At 37.5% G+C, this 27,038-nt stretch overlaps 1 protein-coding gene across 7 annotated transcripts in view; it reads left to right on the top strand.

The window, feature by feature from the left end:
* The window catches only part of Zfand6 (zinc finger AN1-type containing 6), a 66,068-nt gene that overhangs the window by 2,822 nt on the left and 36,208 nt on the right, over positions 1 to 27,038 (top strand). Inside the window, exon 1 of one of the 7 annotated variants that reach the window (XM_051206672.1) lies at positions 8,297 to 8,420. The exons of 5 other annotated variants lie outside the window; for them this stretch is intronic. The gene's annotated coding sequence lies outside the window, so the exon portion shown is untranslated. Of the gene's footprint in view, positions 1 to 8,296; positions 8,421 to 27,038 lie in introns of those variants that run through there. One more of the 7 variants, XM_051206669.1, reaches the window with a different exon arrangement.

Below are 27,038 nucleotides of genomic sequence, written 5' to 3'. Positions count from 1 at the left end.
CAATGTCTCAACTCCTTTGTTTTATAGAAGATAACAGCAGTCATCTAATTGTTACCCTTCCTTCAGGTTTTGATCCCTATAGTCTGCTCTGGCTGTTCCAGTGGTAAGAGGCCATTTAAATATGCTTGTTGTATTTTTTTTTTTTTTAACTTTGTGTGTATGGGTGTTCATGTGAGAGATGGAGTTCAGTGGGAGCATGTGTGTGTGTGTGGAGGTCAGAAGGTGGATTTGTAGAGTCAGTTCTCCCCTTTCATGTTTACATGGGTTCTTGGGATCAAACTCAGGTCATCAGGCATGCACAGCAAGAACTTTTACCCACTTGAGCCATCTTGCCAGCCCTGAATGTGTTTATGGATTATAGTACTCTCAGGCTCAAAGTCCTTCAGTGACTTTTCAATCCATGAGATAAAATTCAGACACAGTTTTACTGTGGTTTATATAACCCACACTGGTTATGTCAATAAAAATACAATGCAAATTGCAAATCAGAGTTATGTTAAGTAATTTAAATTTTTCTTACAGCCACATAAAAAAAGACTATAATTGATACATACATACATACATACATACATACATACATACATACATTACAAGCTGGGTGGTTGGCACATGCCTTTAATCCCAGAACTCAGGAAACAGAGGCAGGTGGATCTCTGAATTCAAGGCCAGCTTGGTCTACAAAAGGAGTTCCAGCATAGCCAGGGCTATAGAGAAACCCCATCAAGAAAACAAACAGAAACCAGTGCTTTCAATATGTGATGACTGAATGTGAGAGATTATTTGTAGGGTATTTGTGCCCTTGGAGATGATGCACTCTATCCACTTGTACTATGTCCTAATTCAGGTTGGCCTTGATTCAGTGTTTATACTTGTAAGATCTTTATTATTGAACCTTTTATCTATCTAGAATAACAACCTTTTTCTCTGTATTGGAAATGTTTTTCCTGGCTCTTCATTTGCCTTGTATTTGCCTACAGGCCTGGTCTCCCCACCCCCAATCCCTGTTCCCTTCCTTGAATTTTTAAAATATCTTGGTTAATACTTATCCTTTAATGATATATTTTGTTTGAAAATTTTGTGTCTGTGTACATCATTGAGCACTGGTCCTTTGGGAGTTCAGGAGTGGGTGTTGGATCCCCTGCAGCTGGAGTTACAGTGAGTTGTAAGCTGTCTGATACTGATACGGGTTTTGGAATCCAAACTCATATTCTCTGAAAGGACAGTAATCAGTTTTAGCCACTGATCCATCTATCTAGCCTAATACTTAACATAAAAAAACAAAAAGCAAAAAACTATTATTGTATGTATGATGTAGGTAGTAGTAGGTACATGCATGCATGCAACAAATCATGTATGGAAGTCAGAATATGACTTTGGATTTGTGAGATCAAGCTCAGGCTACCAGGCTTATATAGCAAACACTTTTCCCACTGACCCATCTTGCAGCACAACAGTTAAATTTTTATGACTTGATTTTGCTTTATTTATTTATTTATTTATTTATTTATTTATTTATTTATTTCGAGACAGGGTTTCTCTGTATTGTTTTGGAGCCTGTCCTGGAACTAGCTCTGTAGATCAGGCTGGCCTTGAACTCATAGAGATCCACCTGCCTCTGCCTCCCCAGTGCTGGCACTAAAGCCATGCACCACCAACACCCAGCTGTTTTTATATTTAAAGTAGTCTCCTTCCGAGATAACTTTTATTCTTTCCTAATACTTATTATTATTTTTTATTTATGGGGTCAGTGTGTACATGAGTGTGGAGGTGTCATTGGAGGCTAGAGGCATTGCATTCCCCTGGAGGAGCTGGAGTTATAGGTGGTTATGAGCTGCCTGGTGTGGGTGTGGATGCTGGGGGAAAAAAAAAAAAAAAAAAAAACTCAGATCATCTCTAAGAGCAATACTGGCTCTTAATTTCTCAGTCATCTCTCTAGTAACTCTTAAGTTCTTTAAAGTTCCATTTTTTTTCAAATCCATATTTTGTGTTCCAATGAGATGTGTTTTTCTATAAATGTAAATTGAAATAACTGGATGATTGGCCAGTTATTAGGATTCTATCAAAAATACAACTGTGGGGTCAGGCCATAGAAGTCTGGTGACCTCAGTTCATCATCAGTTTCTATTCGAAGAAGGAAAGAACTAATGCCACTGAATTGACTTCTGACCTCCAGACATACCACTCTAGTACATGCACCCTTCACTGTCACGTCACCTCATTATGCATACTTATGCATTTGCACACAAACACTAAATAAATTTAAATTTAGCTAAAACTCCCTGTGTTCTCCATAATAAAATGCCTTTATTTACATGCTAAAATGAATATATACTTGATTTTTGTTTTATCTCCCTAGTTTGGTATTAATACTACCAAAGCTTTTCGTTGCTGGGTCTCAGACCCTGCTTTCATGGAGTTTGTAAGTATAAGAAAGCAACAGATAGTACTGTTCACATTTTAAAGTGTCTCGAAATTAATGATAGGCACTAAGTGGGTGCTTTTAGCATGTAATTGTCTCTAAAGAGGCGACAGTTGATCAATCTGTGGTACTAACCTGGGTTTGCTAGTTTGTTAGTTTTACCAACCTGGTGGAACTTTACTCTCCTTTTTGAGACTCCTTATGTGTTGTGGAATCCATGCTGCTCTCCAGTTTATAATCTCCTTGCCTCAGCCTCATGAGCCTTGAGTCTGTGCCATTGTACCTGTCAAAACTTAACTTTTTTGAAACCACTCTCATCCTGCCATGCCCTAAAGCTTGTCCTGAGAGGAATCCCTTGTGTGTGTGGGGGGGTGAAGGTGGGGAAGAGAAGCTCAACCCTTATTTTGTAGACCTCAGTTAACAAGGGTTTTCTTTTGCCCTGGGTGCATTTCTTTTCCATTTCTAATTCCTTGTCTGGTTTTTGTTTGTTTGTTTGTTTTTCTTTTAGGTTTTTCCCCTACTCAAACCTAGCCACAGTGTCTTTGCTTCATTGTTATTTCCTTGACAACTCTTTCCTGTTACTACAAAATAGGCCTTATCTTTCTGTTGGTTGTGTCTACTCATTCAGAGTAGACATTTCTTCATCAGTTAGTAATTGGAGTCCATTAATCAAGCATGATTCTAGTGTCTGTTTCTTCTACCAGTGCCATGTTTGATAGTCTGCTAACTACCAGCTTCTCCTGTTTAAGTAGTTAAAATGATAATATACTATTAAAGTGAAGTTCCTTGTATGTTAGTCACATTTTAGGTACTCAGTAGCTGTGTATGGTTACTGATTTGTATTGGACAGGAGAGAAATTCTTTTGTAGTAATAAAAATTAATCTTGATTTGTAATTATGTGGCAAATGGATACATTATTTTAATAAAAACAGCCATGCGTAGCTATTGAAATTAAACTAGCCATGACTAACAAGTGAAAATTGAAATATAAACTTGACATTTGTTTTAAAACAAGAATGAAAGTTTTAAAAATAATATGTAGCCAGGTGTGGTGGCTTATGATTTTAATCCCAACATTCAAGGCACAGGCAGGCAGGGCCAGCCTTATCTACATAGCAAGTTCTAGGTCAGCCAGGACTACATAGAAAGACCTTTAAAACAATAAAAAATATTGAATAATGATAATTTGTGTGTTACATAGTTACAATTTTAATATTTTAGTGTTCTACTCCTACTCATAGAAAACTGGAAATGCATGCTCTAATTGTTTTTTGTTGTTTGTTTTCCTAGACAGGGTTTCTCTGTAGCTTTGGAGCCTCTCCTAGAACTCGATGTGTAGATCAGGCTGTCTTTGAACACACAGAGATCCTCCTGCCTCTGCCTCCCCAGTGCTGGGATTAAAGGCGTGCACCACCACTGCTAGGTGCTTTTTTTTTTTTTTTATTTGGACATGTTCTCAGTCTTGACACATTTGCTAAAGAGGTAGAGACTATGTTCATTTTGTGGACCTTAGCATCCTCTGCATATGATAGTGGTACCCAGGTGGTGGTCAGAAGTTAACTATGGTGAGCAGTAAGACATTCTTTTTTGAAGATTTATTTTATTGTCTGATTCTGTGTGTTTATATGTTTGTGTATGTGTGTGGGGGGAATGATTGTAAGTGTGTGAGTTCAGGTGCCAATAGAGTCTTGAAGAGGGAAATGTCAGATCCCCTGGAGCTGGAGTTATAGGCATTTGTGAGCCACCCAGTTGTGGGTACTGAGAACTAAATTTGGGTCCTCTCCTGGAGCAGGACTTGTGACAATATAAGATTGTTTTGTTTGTAGAAGTGACTTTTAAAAATAAATAGCCAGGTGTGGTGATGTATGCCTTTAATCCCAGCACTTTGGAGGCAGAGGCAGATGGATCTTTGTGAATTCAAGGCCAGGCCTTGTTTACAATTGAGTTCTAGGACAGCCAGGGCTGTTATACAGAGAAAGCTTGCCTCAAAAAATGAAAAAAATAAAAAAAAAAACCAAACAAACAAAACCCAAGTTATCTAATAATTAGTCTTTATCTTCTAATCTTTTATTCAATTTTTTTTCTTCTGGTTTAGGAAACAAAGCAGGGAGAAAATAAAAACCTACCAATCTGTGGTATATTTTTCTCCATCTAGCAGTTGATCTAGACCCATGGAAATTTTTTTTTGTTGTTGTTCATCTCCTCTTATTAAGCAATATTGTTTGCCTATAGCTCAGAACACATCTTAATACATGAGAATTATGAATGCTTTTCTTTTCACTACACTTTTTTTTTTTTTGTTTTGGTCCCCATTTACTTTGTGCTTATTGGTGACCTGGTTTAATCTCTTTACACACCTAAAACAAAGCAACTTACTGACTCTTGTATAAAGAGTTCATTCCTATCAGCTTGGTTTGTTTGTCCTATTTGTAGTTTGCCTTAATTTTCTTAATGTTTCATTTGTGTGCAGTGTGTAGTTGAATGGGCCGTGGCCAACTTCTGAGCATATAAGCTTTGTGCTCTCCTCCACTCCCTAGTAAAAAGATAAACCACACCAGGGGTTGCAAACTAGAGCACATCCCTCACTGCTGGAGGTAATGTGTATCTGCCAGGGAAATATGTTTTGAAAATTGTTTCTCTTATTCCATAGACAGTTGATTTCCGACTCTATTTGCACGGATCCCAGCATGTTGTGCTGAAGTCAGGGTGGTCTATTCATTGGTGACTTTGCACATCACCAGTTCTGTTCAGGGAAAGTGCCAGGATGAATTGCTTTTGTAAGAACAACAATGGATGCTATTCTTTTTAGGCTTTTTGTTTTTTTGTTTTGTGACAGTGTCTCCTGTAGTGTGGGCAGGCCTAATACTATATAGTGATAGCCAAGGATGACCTTGAACTTCTTATCTTCCTGCTTGCACCTTCTGATTGCTAGAATTTTTGGCATGCCTTGTATGTAGTGCTGGAGGTCAAACTCATGTTGTTCTGGGGAATCAATCCCAGTGCTTTGTGCATTGGATAAGCATTCTCCAACTGGGCTACCCTGCCCCCCCCCAGTCCCTGTCATCACCCCCCAACCCTATGTAGGATTTTTTTTTAAATCAAATCTGAGCTGACCCAAGTTGTTCAATGGTGGCTTATTGTTTTATGAATTGTTTTTGAGCTGGTAAGGTTTGGGGACACTTCTAAGCTCCCATTAAAAATATATATATAGTATGTTCTCTGACTGCTTGATGTTTAGAAAGTGGCATTGTCACACACAGAGCTTCTCAGTTCGTACAGGCTCCATGTTCTTGGCACACACTATTGTTGTGTATGGGTTTCATACTTCTCTTTTGCACCTGATTTTGTTGTCCTCTTCTGCTATTAGAATAAAATACCTTAATTTTAATGTGTGCCACCTAAAATGGTGATTATCACCCAGAGTTCTTTCACCTCTTAGTCACTAAGTCTACAACTCCCTTTTTTGTTTTGTCTTTTTGAGATGGGTGTAGTCAAAGCTGGCCTCTTGCTATGTAGTCAAGACCAGCCTTACACTTGTGTCATCCTTTACCTCTGTCTCCCTGGTGTTAGGATTACAGGCATGTACCAATGCAGTTGGCTCACATCTGTCCTCATTTGTCTTAGTGTAGTAGACTAGTTAAATTATTGTTAGTACTATGCTGACATGATTAGCATCTATTTCTTACAAATAATTCACTTTTAAGTGGAAATTGCCCCAGAGCAGCAAACAACTTGTCTACTAATTCTCTTATTGCCCTTTTTTAAATTAAATTATTGTTTTATTTCTTTTTTTTTTTTTTTTTTTTTTTTTTGTGCAGTGAATACATGTCTCATTTTGAGCACTCCTGGAGGCAAAGGACAACTTTCAGGGATCAGCTTTCTTTCCCCCATGTGGGTCCCAGGGATTGAATGGGATTGAACTCTGGTGGTCACACTTAGGGCAGGTGCCTTTACCTGCTGAGCCATTTTACTAATCTGATCCTGCTTGCCAGTTGTTAACTTTGTCTAATTTGTAAACATTTTGGTCATCTGCAATCCACTGTAAATTAGATGTATTCTTTTTTGCTGATTGCTCTAGTACTTCTTTTCCAATGTTTTGCACTGGTATCACACAGGAGCAAGAAAACCTGAACTTGACTCAAGAAGTGCTGGGTATTCAAAGCAATGAATTGTTGCAAAGGATCTTGGGACTAGACCTCTGTGAATTGGCTCTTTCAGTTTGTCCACTTAAAGGGCATAATAGAATATGCAGCTGTTTGGGCTTCAACAGGGTATTGCTCCATATTCATGTCTAGTTGCAATTATGTGGATGTTCAGTTTAAGAAGACTTCTCTTTGTATTCAACACAATTTTGTTGGCTTTCTGTTCTAACATACAGTTTTTCTCTGAGAAAGAAATTATTGCATGATTTTGAACTTTAAAAACTGTGAATTTAAATTTAAAATTCTTTAATCCATAAATGTATTTGGAAACATTTTAAGAACTCACTTGTAAATAGCAGGTGCCACTTGCTTGAAGTCTTGAAACTCAGGAGTTAGGAGGAGGAGTTCAAGATCACCTTCACTTTGTCTCATAAAATAAACAAATAAACAAGAATTTACTCTAATTTGCCTTAATTTTATGTATTTTTTAAATCAGCTTAAAGGATTGGTAGAAATGAAAAGTGTGTTTTATAAACATCTTAAATGTCAATTCAGTCAAGTAATGCTAAAACATTAAAATAAAGTTTCAAGTAAGCTACTAAAATGAAAGAAGTTCTCATTAAAGCATAAAATACAGCAAATATAGCCATTTGTAAGTGAGACCAGGTCCTTTTCTTTAAAAGTCAGAGTCCTCTGTGGTGCCTTCAAAGTCTAGTAAAAATACCACCATTAAGCAGTTACTTACTTATATTCTTAAAGGGAATATACTTTTTATCTTCATTTGGTAATAATAATTTCCCTCCTTCCCAGCACTTGGGGGTCTAAGACAGTCTCCTGCTTAGAAGACTACATAGGGTGTTCTAGGCCATGCTGAGCTATAGCGAGTAAGGACTCTGTTTTAGACAAAAACATTATTGCAAAAATGACAGTAAACCTCCCTGAACTTTCTACCTGGGACTCATGGCAGGTCTTGGATGGTTGAGGCTCTGACTGTAGATTCCTTTGCACTGTGAAAATAAACAAATTAACTTTGTTCCTGAATGTGCCACTAGTCAAACTGCCTTGTGTCTTTAATCTCCTATGTCAGTGAATAAGCAGTTTTAACTGGAAATAGCAACCTTTGGTTCACTGAGGATTTTAGTGTGTTGTGGTACCAAGACTATGTCAGTAAGTTTGATAGATAGCTTAGAAGTGACTCTTAGCATTTAGGATTTAGCTTAGAGATGAATCTCTAGATTTAGGGTTTGTTTTTTAAATGCTGGGGTTTTTTGTTTGTTTGTTTCTCTTAAGTTAATGATCCTCTCACGAATCTTAGAAAACCGCTGTTTTGTTCATAGCAAAATTTTATTATGAATTTTGTGTAGCTGTTTAAAATTTTTCAGATAAAATGTGAACTCTGTTAAACGAGAAAATCTGTTTAAAGCATAACTTCACATTCGTAGCTTGTAAAAATACCACGTTATTTATGTTAAAAGCATGATTCTTACATACCTTATCACTGAGTAAATGAAAGTTGCTTCTCTGAATTTTCATTGTACTTTAACCCAGACAAAAGAAAGCAAATCGCTTATGATGGGAAAACTGAAACATTACAGCCTGTTTCTTTAAGAAACCAGCTTATCCAGGGGTTTAGTGTGTTTAACCTAACCTGCTAGCAAGGAAAAGTTCTTTAAAATAATGGATATTAGTCGTATCCAATCAGAGTTATCAGCCTCACTAACAGGGAGGAGATTTGACTCTTCGGCCACTAGAATTGCGGGAGGTGGAGCTCAGTATTCAGGTTTGGTTGCTTTGGAGTACAGCTTCAAGTGAAGTTAATCTGAGGTGAAGGAAACAGAAAATTGTGGAGGTTTTGTTGGTAGGATTTTTGTTCTAATCTTTTAATGATCTTGTGTTTTATACTTTTGCTCCTTTATGCTTTTGTGTATAGTAGCTTTGTCATTGTTTCTATTTTCTGATGTAAACTGAACATTAAAATTAAGCAGGGAAGCAGAACAAAAGGGCTGTTTGAACAGGAAATAGGTGCTCAAAGAATCAAACTTGACTTTATAATTATTTTTACTTTAGAATGTGAGTGCCATTAAAAAGCTTTGAATCAAAATTGTCTTCACTAACAGGCTTTGCTCTTGAATCGGATGTTGAGGCAGTCATTTGTCAATTTTTATATATGACATCTTAAGAAGGTCTGTTTGATGTCATTTTTCTTGAATCTAAACTGTTAACTTGCTAAAAGAATGAGAAATTTGTTCTATTTACAAAATAGAAACGCCAACTGTTTGATTTCCTCCCCCCCTTTAGTGAACCACTCCCCCTTTAATATATTTTAAATTTAGGGGTATGTTGACATTTTTAGTATCTCACAGTTTTAGCTTTGTACAAGGGTCATATAACAAAATAAAACTTCTTTCTTTAGAATTCATTTTTTGAAAGGTGAAGATAGTTATTAACATCCCTTTAAAAAAAAAAGGGTTTATATTTTTTAACAGCTGTAGATGGGCTACCAAAACTTGAAAAAAAAAAAGTATCTATGATTATATTAATATTTATTACTTAAATAATTAGAAGTATGACTTAGTGTTCTTTTCTTCTTCTTTTTCTTCTTTTGTGTCCCTTGCTTTCAGAAATCAAGGGATAAAAAGTTATTTTTAATATCAGCACAGGTGCCAGCCAGCCCAGTCCTCCCAATGTGTGTGGTTGGTGTGTGTGTGTTTACTGTCTGCTTGTTCCAGATCACTCAAAGTGTTTAAAATCAATGTTTTTCTCCTGTGGCTATTGCTTAAACAAAATTGTACTACAATTAGGAAGTCACACGTGTGCTCACAGTGCAATTGCATGGCCTCGTTTTCCCCTCTACCTCTGTAACTTATATTTCTGCATTTTATAGTAATTGTTCTGGTAGTTGTGTAGTTCTCTGAAGCTAATCTGTTTCTTTTTTATCTTTTCCTTTAGATTGTTCCAGATTTTTTTTTCATTATTTTAAATGGTAGTGCAGTGACTATATATTTGTGTATACTACAGTACTTTTTGCAAAATTCTAATTTACTCAGGAAAAAAATTCTCCTGTGAAACAGGCTTACCTAGCTAGATAAAAGAATGTCAACACTCACTGGTCAAATTGCTTTCCAGGAAGATTTTACCCACTTCTATTGCCACCCACAGGACAGCTTCAGAGTTCTCTGGGAGTAGTAAGCCCTTAATTTTCTGTTACAATTGTGCCTTTAGAGCTCTGAGTTGTTTGTTGGTTTTTGACTAAACAGATAGCCTATTTTAAACTCAATTTTCCAAGATGTAGATAGATCTAAATCCATTTTCTGGATATTAAAATTAGCTGAAGAAAATTGGGAACGTTTTACCTACTTTAGTAAGCAATTGTGTATCTCTGCTGGCTGTTCTATTTATTTATTATGTGAATTGCTCTCAGCATGTTCAGGGCTTTCTATTTTACACTGGCTTTGTTGGTGCCAGCTCTCCTGAGTATGTGCTGCTCCTGTAAGTTTATACCATACCAAGCCTTCTTTTTTTCTAAGGAAATGTATCGGGAATGTTTTTAGAGAGAGTCCCAATGAGAGCAATTGTTTCCTATTTCTGAACATGTAATAAGTAAATAGCCTTTTTCAGTTTAAAATATACTTAAAAGGCAAAACCTGTGTAGTTCTGTTTTAAAATATCTACACTTTTCCAGTATTTACAGGTTTTCATTTAAAAGTAAAAAAAAAAAACAAAAAGATAACTGTACCCACATGGTGTTTCCATATATGTCTGTGCTTAGGGATAGGCTTTGTTTTCTAAGAGGTCTGATCCATGCTGTCAGGAGCTGGTCTCTAGGTGTGATAGGCTGTAACTGAGTTAGGAGCTGGTGGACTGATGTAGCAGAATAAATTCCAAAGTTGTTTTCAGGCAAAATTTAAAATTTCCAGCTTATTTAATAGGGATAATGATAAGCATGGGCTCATGATAACGGTTGAGCACATATAATCTTGACTCAGTCCATCTCATTTTGTATTGTAAATCAATTTATTTTCTTATAATTTGATGATGACTTAGTACCATTATTTTCACAGCTGCAAGTGCTATGCTTGTTTTGATGTTTGTTTCCAGGATGGTAGAGGTTTGGGGGTGCAGGGTGGGGGCTGTCTAATGCCAACTGTTTTGTTATGGTCGATGAATGATTTTCTTTCCCAAATGTTTTTATTTCTTCATGTTTGGAAAAGAAGAAAACACTTTAATTTTTTTATATTTCCATCATAAATATTTTCCCTTATTCTGAGTTAGAGAAAATGTTTGATTTCCTTACAATTTAACCTTACTATATGAAGTAGAGATGAAGGTAATTATATACATAATCATTTAAGTAGCAGCCACTTAAGCGAGGCCTGTTGATTACATTTTAATAGTTATTAAAGTAAGGACCTGTTCATGTGCTCTGGGGAGCACTAAACTTTAAAGAAATGATTATCTTGAACACTTTCTCTCCTGCATTTCTGCTCTGTTGGTCTCTGGTTGACAAGTAGGGACTGCCTCTTAGTTCAATGACTTCAAGGAAAGAGTAAATGTCCTTGAGTGACTACAGGGAGAAGAGAATTTGTAAATTTACCTAAGTGTTGGGGAAAGATGTGAAAAGCAATAAAAATGCTGTTAGGCAGTTCGAGGGGATGTGATGATTTCCTTCCCATAAATCATATAAGGAAAAATTTTAATGAGCAGTATGTTGATAAAACTTAAGGTAACCTAGAAGCATGTTATTTATGAGGTTTCTTCTGTATAATAATAGATTTTAGAGTTCTGAAATGCCTTTCCCATGTGGCTTTTAGTGCTTTAGGAGGTTAACTCCTGTTGATAACATAGGAAGTGTTCATTTATGAGCTGATACCTGAATCTGTTGATGAATTAGGTTTTCTTGGTGTGGATGTAATTGAAGCAGTTTTGTGGTTAGTGGTGCTTTTGTAGCTGAGAGCAGATCCATCTGTTCTTCTTTGTACATTTCCCTTCTGCCTGCCCCGTGCAGGCACCTGTATCTCTTCTCAGGGATTTTTGTCCTGTACTGATTTCCTCAGTAACATTTAGTACTCTTGACAACTTTGAAAAACTTCTCATGAGTTTAATCACACTATCTGTGCTCCTGTTTGTGAACTTCTGTGTCCTTGGCAAATGTCTCCTTGTAACTATCAAGTAAGAAATGGGGCTTCATAGGATTCTTAATACTTTCCTCACTCTAGCCACATAACCTTACTACTGTTACTGGAATCTTAAACCACATATGGTGTGTGTGGGTGCGCACGACTATGATACCCAGATTTTGTGTGGTTGGAGGGTGGGGGGAAGGGGCACTTGAGACCCATAGTCATCCAGCTCACCAAATGTATCACCTATGCTAGATGGAACCTGGGTGTCATTATGGAAATTTCTGTTATTCCAGGTAGCCTCAGTTTTAACAGTAAATCAGTTATCTCTAGGATCTGTCCACTTCTTCTCCTTACTTCCTTAGTACAAACCACCCTGACTTTTGCTTAAATTATTAAAACAGCCAGGCTAGCTGACCTCTGCACCGTACTTTGCAGACAGAATGCACTATTGACTCTGCGTCCTGTCTAGCTAGGGATTCCTGCCTTTGGAGCTGTAACTACCTAGAAATAATAATGTCTGCTAATTCTGGGCTAAATATTCTCTCTTGTAGTCACTAAAAGACCTTAAAAGTCATGGAACATTTAGAAAGGCTACCTACCTAATTTGTCCAAAATTGCCTTAGTGTGAGTAACTAACACAGTGGGATTAAAACCAAAGTCCTTTCCCACAACTAAGCTATGTGCTCTTGTTTTGAGGTAAGATCTCATTGTAGCCCAGGGTGTCTTTGAATTTGCAGCAGGGGTTATAGATGCCTTGCCTTGCTGAATATTTCTTTCTAGATTTGAATGTAAGTGTACTTGTCCGGATTTTTATTTTTATATTTTTTTCCCCTCACACTACTCCACTTTATTCTTTAACCAGCTATTTACAGTTCTTCCCTTTAGGAAAGGCTCAAAACTTTCTGACATGTTTTAAAGGACCATTCCAAAAAAAGACATGACATCCCTATGATATAAGAAGAAAGAAGAATGAGACATAGGAAGGGTGTAAAGGTAGTTTTCCATATGTGGCCTGTTTTGAATTTCTAAACTGTTGAATTCTTCACATTTAATAAAAGCTTGAGACCAAGCTGTGTTAGGGGAAGATGAGACAGAGTGTGAAAGTACTTTATCTGAGCTGTGGAAATGCTAATGACTGCTTCTTTAGCTGATAGATTGGGCCTTGTGTAAAGGTCTACCCTGCATCTAGGTGTGTGAAGTGTCTGCTTGCGAGCACAAGGCAAACAGCCTTACTGGGTAATATACTGCATTCTAGTGAGGCTGCTTACCTGTCTTCTGTGTCAAGTAAGGCTGCCACAGACAATATATCTCTAAAAAGAAGAAGGCAAACTGAAAAATCATTGATTTGGAATAGTTTTCATTTCAAATCTTTCTTTTCCTTTCACCATCCTGCCATCTACTCTACAATGTATGTATTTAAAACAAAAGCTCCTTCATTGAGGTACAACAAAAAATAGCTTTTCCATCTTTGTTTTAAAAGAGGAGGTAAGTGGCTAGTACTTATTTCTTTAAAGGGAGTGGATTCTTTTTGTTTGGTTGGTTTCTTTTGTTTTTTGAGACAGGGTTTCTTTGTATATCTTTAGCTGTCCTGGAACTCACTCTGTAGATCAGTCTGGCCTGGATGTGGATTCATAATCACCATTAGAAATAAAGGTAGTCACAGTAACTATCCATAGGATGAAGACCAAAGGGTTTTTGTTTTTAGCTCTTAAATCTTTTTGAAACAGAAACTACTACCATATTGTTGTCCAAAATTTTAAGATAGCATGTTTACTATCCAAAATAGTGTTTTTAGCTAGTTTTTGATAGTGAAAAATGAAAAATAATATGTGTTACAACAATTTATGTTGTAATAGATTTTCATGTTATATAATAATGCATGTAATTTGGAGAATTTTAGGTAGATAGAGCAGAACCTTTTTAGCCAGTTGCTTAAAGTACAGAGCATATATTTAGGAAAAATATTTTCAGAATTGTATTTAAAGGGAAAACTTAATTCTCTTGCCTCATTTTCCTTGAGTGCATGGATTGCAGGGTGGCCCACAATGCACAGTACTCAGTAGCAGATTGACAGAGTTGTTTGTAGAGATCTTGGGTTGTCTACCCTTCTTAATTGGGCAGATGAGTTTGGAAACTGATGAGATTTCCAAAGGAAGCTCATCTTGTTTTACGTCTTTGGATGCATGCATGCCAAAATGTGGTTTTAAGTTACTGCTGTAGCATCTCAGCAGAGAAGATGGATGTCTTTTAAGCCAAGATGACCAGCAAATTAGAAAAAGGGAGAAATTGACATGCCTTGATGATTTGTTATAGATATGTTACCTTTTTACAATGTTGGTTATGAATCAAAAGCTTTATTTACCTGAAAAGGAGTGACCATAAAGTAGTCAAATGGAGGAAAGAATAAATTGTGTTAGGAAAAAAAAGCTTGTTTTTAGCTAATTCTAACCAAAGTCTTGCTGGTTAGCCGATGTCATCTATATTAAATTGTCCAGTATCTTGTCCTCACTCAAACAGTTCTTGGCACAGGGAAGAGGCTCCCAGAGAACTAGGGTGACAGAATGGTGTGAGTGTGAACCATATGGAGCTGTGAAAGCTTCTATGTAGAGTAGTGAAAACAGATTAGGAAGATTGGTTCAATGATAGCAATTGCTCTGTTGAACACAGAATCACATTTGTTCTAATTTTGCAGTGCTGAGAATCTAGCCAGAGGATTTTGAGCCTTCGAGGGACGTTCCCTACCACTAGATTTATGAATCTGTCTTTAATTTAATTTGATTTGATGTGTGAGTGTTTTGCCTGCATGTGCACCCATTTGTGTGTCTGTTGCCTGAGGAGGTCAGAAGAGGGCATCAGATTCCCTGAGTTGCACATGGTTGTGAGCCATGTGCTGAGAACCCAGCCCAGATCCCCTTCAAGAATTAACAACATCTAGTTGTTAGCCATGAAGCCTTCTCTCTAGCTACTTGTATTAAATAAATCTTTATAGGAATGGTTTGTTCTTTTTCTTTTACAAGTGGAATTGCTTGGTCATATGTGTGATAACTCAGTGAGAAGCTATTAAACTGCCTTTCGCTTGCATTAGTAATGCATTGAAATTGTTTCACCTTGTCTCTACTTGATGTGATCAGATTTAAATTTTAATCATCCTAGTGAATATAGAGCAGATAGATACTTCACTGTGATGCTAATTCACATTTCCTAATTATTAATAATACTTAGAGGTAGGTGTTCATAGTAAATGCTAATACCCTACCTCTGGCTGGATATAGTCGTTTCATCTTGCCAGTTTTCATTTTACTAAGACTCAATTTTCTTGACTCTTTTCCTTTAGCCTCTGATTTCTCTCTTGAATCACATTTCTTTCCAACACTCAAGACTTATAAGGCCTGTGACCATTTCTGCCGTCTACTCTGCTTCTAAACTTCAGTCACCAGAGGAAAATCATATATATTTATGATTTTTGACACAGCTATCATTTTTCTGTAATTTTAAAATATTTTACTCAAGGTAAAACTTTCTGTTTTGATTTTATTTTTAAACTGTTTTCAGTTTTTTTTTTTTTTTGTTTTTTGTTTTTTTTTTTTTGAGATAGGGTTTCTCTGCTTAACACTGGAACTGACTCTAGACCAGACTGACCTCAAATTCACATAGGTCTGCCTGCTTCTGCCTCCTTTATGCTGAGATTAAAGTTGCATGCCACCATTACCAGGCTATATTTCAGTCTTTTCTGTAAAAGTTGTGTGAAACATTCAGGAGCTTCGCTTACTCTGCCCTTCCATTCTATTCTCCATTCCAGTTTGGCTTGCTGTGGCCATACTCTGTGTGTATACATGAGAATTATTTCTCGGCAAGCTGGAGACATGTATCCCGAATACTTTGTACTTCCTTAGAACAGAATATTCTTGTAGTGAGATTAAACCATCAAAATTCATTGAGTTGATGCTTGTGAATAGTGTTATATAATCTTTTGTCTGTATTAAGCTTTGTCAAACATTCCAACATTATTTTTTATAATAAAGTTTTAAAGCCATGGATCTGAAAGTAGTAGGGAGAAGTATTGAGTAAGAAAAGATGTAAATAGGGGAACAAAATAGGTACCAGAGAGAGAAATGGGGTAACTACATACATGTATGAAATGGCCAAAGAATAAATAAAAGTTTCACTATGTGCTTTATAATTTACAATTCATTCTTGGTCTTTGCTGTTCTTTTATGTAATAGCCTTTTCCCATTTCACTATGTAGTTGGTTTAAGCTGTTGTTGCTTTGTAGGACTTCCATATCATTCCATCTCATTTTGTAGTTACCATCCAAATTATTGTGGAGTTTTCTCAGTTTCCTGTCCCTGCCTTTCCTAATTAATACCCATCCCTTTCGTGATGGGACATACACATTCCTCCTAGGTAAGGAACGTCTCCTTATATGTACAACCAATACTGTTTAACATGGTAGGTAATGGTAGATTTTTTAAATATAAATTAAGTGAAGTTAAAAGACCTGGAAACTCCATGTGGCTCATTGATGCTCATTGAACATCACATGTCTAAATTCCTTTATTTTGTAGTATTTGAAGGATTTTCTAAGACATCCACCATAGTCTTGGACTTTTTCATCTATGTGTGTCAATGAATTAAATATTCTTTCCAAATACCCTATATATTGCCTTAATCACCTTTACATTGTTCTTCTTGGTGTGTGTATATAAACCTTCCATATATTCCTGACAGGATCCTCCAATTTTCCAACTTCCTTTTTTCACGTATCATACAAGAGAGCAGTAATTCAGTGTATTTGCCTTTATGTTAAAGCATAGCACAGAAGGGACCGTGTTTCACTTACTTTAGTCTTCTCATAGTTCATATTTAAACAAATGTTTAACTGAAATTTGGTCTCTACCTCTAGATGTTTCCTGTGGGTTACTACACTGTTTGTGTAGCTTCCCATGTCTGTGAAAGTAACTAGCCTTGCCTGTAGCTGCCTGAGCTCTGCTTTCTACCTAGTCTCCTTTAGACTAGCTTGAGCTCTAGACCTTGACATCTGTAAATGCTTCAGCTGTGTTAAATTATTCTTCTGGATATCTAGAATTCAGCCTGTAGGTATTTATCTGTCAGGGCTAGTAGGCCACTGTGACTCTGCTCACACTAGGTTGAATCTGTACTTTCTTTAACTAAGGATTTCTATCCTGGTTTAAAATACTAACCAGGCAACATCCATCATAAACAAAGTGATCCTCTCTGTGACATAACAAGTCACTGTTCTGCAGCTTCCCTTCTTTGTTTAGGTTTATGTGGGTTTGTTTGGTCTGTTTTTGTTTTTCATATTGTATTGTGGTTTGTTTTCTTATCTTTCTAATTACAGTTGTCATTCTTTATTCAAGTTATACAGCTCTAGAACTTTTTTCAGGTTTCTTATATATTACACACTTAGAACAACAGTTAAAACCAGGTGTGTGGTGCATGTGTTGTGTACATTCCACCCAGATATATTTAATACTTGATCTTCAGGGAAATGCCTCTTGAGATGGATGATTAATGATCATGACTCATATATTAGAATATGTATCTCATTGTGTAGTTGCTTAGTTTTCTATATAGACTCTCTGGTCTCAGATCATTGCTTTACTCCTGGGGTGGTTTGGCTATTGCTTGAGTCTTACAGAGGTGAAAGCTCGCGTATACCAATACTGAGAAGTGTTAAATACTTTAAGAAGTGAGGGGTTTGTACAAAGTAGTTGGGTCACTGAGGTCATAATTAGGTCAGAAGAGAGTGAATTAGCCTATGGGAGTGAATTCCTTAGAAAATAGTATTTATGAAAGAGGAAACATGGCTTCTTAATCTGGCTTCCTGTCTCATGTGATTCTTTCTGCATGGTTCCTGCCAACTGATAATGCCATCTGCCATCAGGCCTCCACCAGAGGTCAAACCTCTGGGGCCACCCAGTCTTGGATTGTCAGACTCAAAACAATAAGCTGAATAACCTCTTTATAAGTGTGCATGTATTTTGTTACAGGAACAGAAAACTGACTAAAACAGTTACTTGGCCAGCAGTGTGACTTGAGCCAGTTCAGGGATTTCTCTGATCCTCACCTGTTTCTACTTCCAAAGGACATTGTGAAGATTAGAGGGGACAATGAAGACAAAGTATTTATCATGAAAGTCCTCTTCTGTTATTATCTTGTCCTGCTCTGAGCTCACTGGCAGCTTATTTAGTCTGTTCTACCCCATTGTCTTTTTACTGGCAGAGACAGGAAGATACCTACGTGAATTTCCAGTAGACAGTTTAGCAGAGAGAACCCAGTCAGCCAGGCATGGAGATACACCTTTAATTCTAGTATTGATGTTATGTAGTGAAGAGGCCTTCTCTCACCCCCCCACCCCCCACCATAAAAAAGAACCAAGAGAAAGGTCTTAAGTAGAGTTGTATTGGAGAGCTATTCCCTACTGCTAGTTAGAACTCTGGAATGGGAGCTTGGAAACATAAAATGACAAGTAGCAGATGATGGGGTGTTGTGATTTTTAGTCCTAAGATCTGTATCTCTGGGCAGCAGAGTCTTGTTTGCTTGTTTGTTTATGTATATGAGTGTTTTTGCTTGAATATATGTTTGTGCAGCTTGTGCAAGTCTGTTTTGAGGTCAGAAGAGAACATTGGATCCCTTAGATCTGCCATGCCTAGATCTGCCATGTGAGTGCTGAGAATTGAACTTGGTTCCTGTGCAAGAGCAAGATGTGCCCTTAACCTGTGATCATCTCTCCAGTTCTAGGCAGTACAGTCTGAATTTTTTCCTTTTTTAATTTTTTAGAACATATATGTACATGAAGCAGCACCAAATGTTGAAATGCTCTTTTGCTAGACCTGTCAGTGATGGCAAAGATAGAGACAGCTCTATCATGCTGCTTATAGCAGTCTGAGTTCTGTTTATATACTTCCATTCAGGTAAAGCTGGGTCCTTGACTACAGTAAGGAATTTCAGGATGAATGAATAACAACCCAACATGGAGTTTATTAAAAGGACGTTTTTTAAAAATGTAGTTTTAAGTGCAGGGGTTAGAAAGATAGGCACCAATAAGGCACACCCAAGTGTATGTATGAGCTTCTCAAGGTAAAGCTGTGCTTTATTGTTTTCACTATAGTCATATATGTGACTTTGTGGGTTTCAGAACTATGATCTTCAAAGGGTTATACTGAGAAATGTAAATGAGAGGCCAGATGGTGAAAGGTGCTTCCTGTCAAGACTGATCTGGGTTTGCTTCCCAGGACCCACATGGTAGAGAGTGAACTGACTCTTTCCTCTGACTTCCACTAGAGTGATGGGAAGTGTGTGTATCTATACACAAATAAATGTAATCATTTTTAAAAATGTAAATAAGGTACAGGAAAATTCCTGAGGTAAAAGACAGGGTTATAATGGATAAGGTCAAACTTTTTTTGTGTGTGTGTCAATCCCAAAAATATCCAAGCATGGAGTAAAACCACACCTGAGACCCTCAGTTCTCAGGCTTTAACCCCACCTCGCTGGTTACTGTTTTAGCATTTTAAAAATTCTTCTATATGAATGTCTTCATAGCAAATTTTGTTATTGTGCTATGATTGATTTCCAGCTGGCTTCACACAGACTCTTGAGTGACTCCTTTTCTTTTCCATATCCCCATAACTTCCCCTTTCCTTCTTCTCTGCCTCAAACCCACCACCAAAACTTGCTTGGTTTCCACTAAAATAGTCCTTGAGGTTAGAAGGTGCTTTCGTCATAGCTCTGACTCCATTGCAAACAGAAGTCACCAAAGGAAATACTGCAAAAGAGAAACTCATTCAGTGAGTGACTTGGGAAGTGAAGCAGGGGAATTTATTTGAGCCCAAGAGTGCAAGACTGCACTGCGCAGTATAGTGAGACCCCATTTCAGGGGTTGGGGGTGGGTTCAGAAAGATTTCATTAATGTTCTGTTGTTTTTTTTTTGTTTTTTGTTTTTTTTGTTTTTTGTTTTTTTGTTTTTTTTTTTTTTTTTTGTCATCCTAAGTGTTTATTTTATGTCAGAGAAGGGTAAGGAAAGATGCTACTGTGAACTGGAGAGAGGCACTGCAGGATGCTTGTGATGAAACTCTAAGCCACATCTCAGTATAACAGTATGAGTAGTTTTCTTAGAACAATCAAATGTCCCTTAAAAGAAAATAGGTTACCAGGACCTTTTGTCCTTTTCTTTTTTACAGAGTTACATTTTCACATTTCCATTGTGAAAATCAAGTGAAATATAAAAAAGACTTAAGGATACTGATTTGTCCTCAGATTCCTTTATTCATTCTTTTCTTTAATAAGAAACATTCTAATTTCAATACATATTTAACTACATCCTTAGTATAGCCATTAGTATTCCTGAGTTTTTTTTGTTTTTGTTTTAAACTTCCAGTTGTCTGTGGACATGGCTCAACACTATTATGGGCATCTTTATTCTCATCTATTGGCTTGAATTTAGCTTATCCTTTTATCAAGTCATTTGCCATCCTTTCCCCTCATTGTGTCGTGAATATATATGTTTAATTGAAGATAGAGTTTATTATTATTTTGTGCAGCATGTTTGTGGTAGTCAAAGGATGACTTTGTGGAATTGATTCTATCCTTCCATCTTTCCTTGGGTTCTGGGGATCAAAGTCATGCTGCCAGACTTCTTTAGTAAGTACTTTGACTTGCTGAGTGATCAATGGCTCTCATGCTTTTTTAATCTTTATCTCGCTTCAGGAGATTAAAACATTTTAGTGTCACATAGTTGTTCAAATTAGGTTTCATATGAAAATATAAATTATATCCATTTTCCCTTTTACCTTTTCCTATCTCAGTTCTGTCAGTTTTTAGAGGTGCATTTTTCTCTGCAGTGTTGAATTTGGAAGTCCCTGTGCCCCTTATTTACTATTTATTACATTATGTGTCCAGTAGTTCAGAACAAAGCCAGTGAAGTAGACCATCGTCACCCTAGCAGGAGAGTTAACTATTGCATTAGTTCAAGACAGACAATCTAGATAACTTCCCCATATACACTTTAATCTCCACCTCCTTAACTTCCTACCTCATTTCCCCCCAAATTTTGAGCATTATTAATTTGAGTATTTGCACAAGGATTTAGTTATTCTTCTAAATAATAAGATGGTATAAATATGATTTGGCTTCTACTAACTATCATTAGTAATAACATTTTTAAAAGGTAGGGCCTCAGGTGGGTACCCTCAAACTTGCTGTCTAGCCCAAGAATGATCTTGAGCTTCTGATCCTCCCTGCCAAGACAGGGATTTCAAGTGTGTGCCACTGTGCCCAGTTCATGTTGTGCTTGAGGCTGAGTTCAAGGCTTCATGTGTGCTGGGAAGACGCTTTACCAATTAAGCTACATCCCAGCCCCAGCATACTTTGTTATGTCTAGCTAGCCAAAAGCATTTATTAATACTAAAATTGCAAATACGATTTCTCTAAAGTTTACAATGGAGGTTTTGTTTTGTTTACCCTTACAGAATTATTTTGGGAATGTAGTAACTCAAAATGAGAAACAGGTTTTTAAGAGCTGGCATTAGGTAGGCATGGTGAATCATGCCTATCTCAGCACTCTGGAGGCTGAGGCAGATGGCTTAGTAGTTCAAGGCTACCCTATGATACTTAGTGAGACATTATCAAAAAAACAAACAAATAATGACAATGAAAAGTTGGAGTTTTCCTGAATCATTAAATATGGATTATTTCCTTCAACTTTTTATTTATTCTTATGTTTTGCCTTTATTTTAAGTCAGAATTTCACTATGTAGCACATTGGCCACAAACTTTTGGCAACCTTTCTGCATCAGCCTAGCCTCCCTGATAGTGTGAGCCAACATTGAGTGAAAACCAGTTTCTGTATCTGCATGAGTATATTTGTTTTATGTGATTCATTATTTTTATGTGTGATGTGTTTGAGGGTGGATGCCTGAGTACCATGTGTGGAGGCAGAGGACAACCCTCAGAAGGTAGTCAGTTCTCTTTGTCTACTAAACTTGTATCCACAGACCTGTGCAGCAAGTGCTTTTTCTCAGTTCATCATCTCTCTGGTTCTGTATGAATATTTCTGAAACTGAGGATTAACAAAGCTGAAGGATATCTTGGAAATGCATAGTTTGGCCTGTTAGTAGACTGTTACCACCTTTACAATAATTTAAAACCATTTTCATTTCTGTCATAGATATGTATTTAACTGTTTTGTGCTAAACATTACCTTTCCCTTTGATTCATAAAGAGTCTTAAGAATCCCTGAGAACTGGCTAGGAAGTCCTGGCTTTGAATGGTTTCCAGCATCCACTTCTTTAAGAGTAGAATAGGTCAAGGGATTTACATCTCTGATGCTTTTGTGATTCTGGGTTTGTGACATCCATCTCAAGCTCACATAGCAAAAGATGTTTAATGACCATTTCAGAAAATGTCCAGTGTTTTAGATTTTTATCCCTTGAAACTTTGACTCCCATTTTCCTTTATTTTATGTAATAATAATACAGTAACTTTTTGACATTTATTTTTAATTTATCTGTTGGTGGACAGTTGTGTGTAGAGGTCAGGATACCTTTTGGGAGTTGGTACTTATCCACCTTCTTGAAGCAGTCTCTCTTATTTCTGTCACTCAGCTCCAGGCTGGCTGGCCCATGAACTTCCATAGGGATGCTGGGATTATAGGTATAAGCTACCACATCTAGCTTTTTAAAGTTGGGTTTTGGTGATTGAACTCCAGCCATTAGGCTTGCATAGCAACTATGGTTACCATCTAAGCTATCTCTTTAATCTTTGGTTCTAGCCAATTTAAAGGCATGCCTTGGATACGTTGACTTCCTTGTATTGAGGCTGGAGTCTAGTGGATTTCAAGTTTAAGACCGATTAAAAAGCTATCACTGAACCCTGTGCTGGAGAAGTGGAAATCGGTACTTGCTGACTTCAGAGAGCCCAGTACCTAGCAGTTCATTTTGTGGCTTTTTTAACCACAAGCAAAATCAGAAGAGAAAAGCCTGGTCTTTGGGTGACAGAGTTTGACCTATCAAGTCTTCCTGTACCAGGAACGTGTCAAAGTTATGGCAATGTAGTGCTGAGGCCAGGTCTAATTGACTGTTAGTTTCACAGTTTAAAGAAGGAAAGCTTTAAACTTTAAATTGATAAAGCTGGTAATGATTTTTTTTTAATTAGAAATGGTGAAAATGTACACATCGTGAGTTGTAATGGAGTGGGAAGGAGAATACTTGTCCACTCTTGTAATTTTTGTTGATTTGTTTTTCTTAAATGGCTTTTGGGTACCATCAAATTCTCAAAGAGTATAGATCCAAAAATCTTGCTAACCAATGACTTGTCATCTACTGTACTACATACATTTAGGCTGTCATAGTTCAAAAGTTTTACTTTCTGGGGTCTGGAGAGATGACTCAGTGGTTAAGAGCACTAGCTGTTCTTCCCAAGGACCTGGGTTCAATTCCTAGCACCCACATGGTAGCTCACAACTGTCTGTAACCCCAATTCCAAGGTATCTGGCACTCTCATACAATGCACATAAAATAAATATATTGTAAAAAGTTTAACTTCCTGCTGGTTACATAATGATCCAGAAGGAAAGAAAGGCGCTAATTTAGACCAGTTTGGTGAATGTTATGCTTTTAGAGCATTCTGTTATTGACTACAAATTTAATGTTGTGAAAAGACATTGGTAACTTGAGTTTTGTGAGAGTGGTTGTATTTGGTGTACTTGATGCATAGGAGATCTAAGTTTTGTTGGTGTGGAAAAATGCAAGTCAGATATTAACCTATCTCACAAACCCTCTAATATGTCTATTAAAATCCCTGTTTTAAACAGGTAGGTTAGAAACTAGAAGTGCCATGTAGTCATGAACAAGACAGGCTCAAAGTGTAATGGGTTGAATGGCATAGAACACAGCCTATTGGCCATTGACCTCTGCTTGCTTTGCTTTTCTTTCTTTCTTTTCTTATTTTTTTTTCTAAGAAATGTCGATGATTCTTTAGTTTTCTCCACACAAATTTATCCCACCACCAGCACATAGCATTTGTGAGATAGCTGCCAGCCAGGACTTGGGGGGGGGTGGGAGTTGGTAATTAATTGTTGGAGGCTTTTAAGAAACCTGATCATGGTATTTAAAAGCTCTTACTTCCTTTCATTGCTGTTGTTAGGTGAGTGGTAGAATTTAAAAATTATGTGGTTAAAACTTAGGGGAGGGGCTTATTGTCTACTCAGCTGGATTGGTCTTTCAGTTTATTTCATTCGCGACTGTGCGTCATACCCAGTGAGTGATTTGTGTTCAGGAAGGTGAATGTGTCTGGATAGTACTAATATACTTAACTCTAGTAAAGTTGAGAATAATTTTGGACTCGAAGGGCCAGCCTTTTAAAAAACATCTGCTGTAATATTTACATATTGCTTGCTTTTAACAGTTTGCAGTGTTTTGTATGTCATGTTTTAAACTTTTTAAAAGACATGAAATAATGTATTTTTAAAGATTCAAATATAATTGTAAAATACAAGAACTCTATCAGGCAGTGGTGGTATGCATGTATTTAATCCCAGAACTCAGGAAACAGAGGCAGGTGGATCCCTAAATTAGGGGATAGCCAGAGCTATCCAGAGAAACCCTGTATCCCAAAAAAAAAAAAAAAGAAGAAGAAGGAACTCAAGATTCAGATTCAATCTGTTTCATGTACAAGATGAAGTAGCCTAATACAAAATACAGCATTAGTCCTTTATTAGGGGACAGAAAACCTATTACTAAGAAACAACCTGTTTTGTCTTTTTTTTTTTTTTTTTTTCCAAATATAGTATTGATTATTTGGAAGTTTCATACAGTACACCCCAATCACATTCACTTCACAGTCTTTCCAGTCACCCCTTCCTCACCTCCGCCCCCATCCACCTCCCTGAAGAAAAGAAAAAAAATACCAAGTTTAATTCATGTTGTCCATATACTCATTGGAACATGGTCAAATTAACAGAGGCTACCCTTAAAGAAAACTGAGTCCTTCCTGACCCCAGTCCTGCTCCACCTCCAGAACCATCAACTGTGAAGAGCTACACTACAGGATCCCTATCACAATTGTTAAAAGTTCTCTTCAATAGCTTCCTCTGTAGACTGTTTTTTGTTCTTTCTTGAGGGTGGGGTGGGGTTGTCACAGAACCTTCTATGTCTCTCATTCTCAACTGTGAGTCTGCAGTCATCAGTACCACTGCAAAAGAAGCTTCTTTGCCCTTTACAGTCGGAGATAGCAAAGATCACGGACTTCCACTTCCACATGATTTCTGGCAACAGCACGGACCTCCTACATCCACATGGCCTCTGGTGTCAGCATGGACCACAGACTTCAGGACCTCAACATAGTCTCTGGTGGCAGTACAAGGCCACAGACATTAACATGGTATGACCCTTGGAAGCAGCTCAAGCCTTAGACATCAGCATGGCCCCCAGTGGCAGTGGGTCCCCTGGACATGGCCTTGGGTAACAGCACAAGCTGAATAAATCAACGTGGCCTTTGGCTGTAGCATGGGTCATGGACATCTACATGGCCTCTGATGGTAGTACAGACCGTAACATCCATATGGAGTTTGGGCACCAATATGGCCTGGGGCAGCTGGCTCCCCATCCCCCACCCACCCTACACACACTTTGTAGCATGGATTATGGATACTAAAATGGTCTCTAGGGACAATATGGACCCTGGAGATCATTCCAGAAGTCCCATTCCAGAAAATGAGCCATTCTCCATCTCAGGCATCCTATCAAGGGAGATCATGTGGCTGGGCAATGTCTTTGGGGACAGAGCCTGCCTAAGCTCTAAGCTGCTACACACCACAGTGTCAGGGACATGTGCTCCAATCCACCATAGCTTTCTCCCACAACTTTCACTACCATTGATCTCCAGTTCCGTATCTCTCCACCATCACATCCTGCTCTCTCCCTCCATCTTTCCCACTTCTCTGTTGTATATTTGTTTACCAAAGTGATGTTGCCTAGTGTGTGTGTGTGTGTGTGTGTGTGTGTGTGTGTGTGTGTGTGTGTGTGTATGTATGTATGTATGTATGTATGTATGTATGTGTATGTGTATATCCCTATACCTCCTGCCCTCAGTGCCACCACAAGGCTCACAGGACATGGATGTTGTGGGTAGCCTGTGGGTAGTGCCTTGGGCCTCTCCTTGGGTTAAGGAGCATGGGCTGCAGTGGTTCCATGATGCAGGGTGGCCATATTCAGTAAAGATAAGTTTCCATGGGAGATCGAGGCTGGAGCATACCCCCTTGTCTTTGGTGCTGGCTGCCCAGCATTCACTAGGCACCATCTGTAAATGTCTGTAGTGTGCAGGCCACACTGAGACCCTGGGCTCACCCCACAAGCTCCTTTTTCCAGCAGGGCAACTGGAAGCTGCAGCTTCATGTGGGCTGGAACTATTGAGTAATGTCATGTTCTTTATCCATTGCAGCCATGCTCTCCCATATTGCTCCCAAACCCTTTCCTGCTGTGTCTCTAGTTCTGTTGCACTCACATGGTTTCTTTTCTTTAAAAATTATTTTCTGAGATGAGAACTATATGTATGTGTATCATTTATTAACCTCTCCTTCCTCTTACTTCTCTATTCCCCCACCCCCTTGCAAATTCTTGGCCCTTATTCTTTGATCGTTATTGGTATGCACACATAAATTTATAAATACAGCATGCTGAGTTCTTTTAGTACTGCCCATATACATGTGTTTTGGGCTGACTGCTTGGTTATGGCTCCTCTATGGGGGCTCATCCCTTGAGCAGAGGTCTTCTCTTCATCAGTTCTTAATTGCTTGTAGTTTTTCAAGTTAGAGTGGAGACTTGTGAGATCTTTTTTAAATCTACATTGGCATAACACCTATTTTTCTTAATTTTAGTATTAAAAATAAAATGATCTTATTTAGAAATCATGTTCTCTTTTAGAAAATAAAACATTTGATTAGTAAAATATTGTCTCTTTCCCATTTTATACTTTTTATTAAATAATTGTAAATTCATAAGAATAAAGTTTGCTGTAGCCTAAAAATCTTAAAAAACTGTTTTTAAGTACTCAGTTTTACTTTGGTAAAATTATTTAGACATCCAACAAGTAAAACACAACACAGCAGCACCAGCAATTTTCACTTGTGAAGGAGATGCATCTTAGAATGTGTGGTGGTTTTGTTTTGTGTGTGTATATGTGTTGTTTTTCTTATTATGAATTACTTCTGCAAAAGGATTAAGGCTATTGTTACTTAGAACTTGATCTCTTCACTCAAATTCCTCATTTTAAATAGGAAATAATTAGTTCTATAGATTTTGGCCTTTGGAACAGGCCATAAGAATTAGCCATAA

Source organism: Phodopus roborovskii, unplaced genomic scaffold (genome assembly GCF_943737965.1).
Source record: "Phodopus roborovskii unplaced genomic scaffold, PHOROB, whole genome shotgun sequence".
NCBI classification, from domain to species: Eukaryota; Metazoa; Chordata; class Mammalia; order Rodentia; family Cricetidae; genus Phodopus; species Phodopus roborovskii.
The sequence above is the reverse complement of the archived record's forward strand: the minus strand, read 5'-3'. Positions and strand labels throughout refer to the sequence as shown.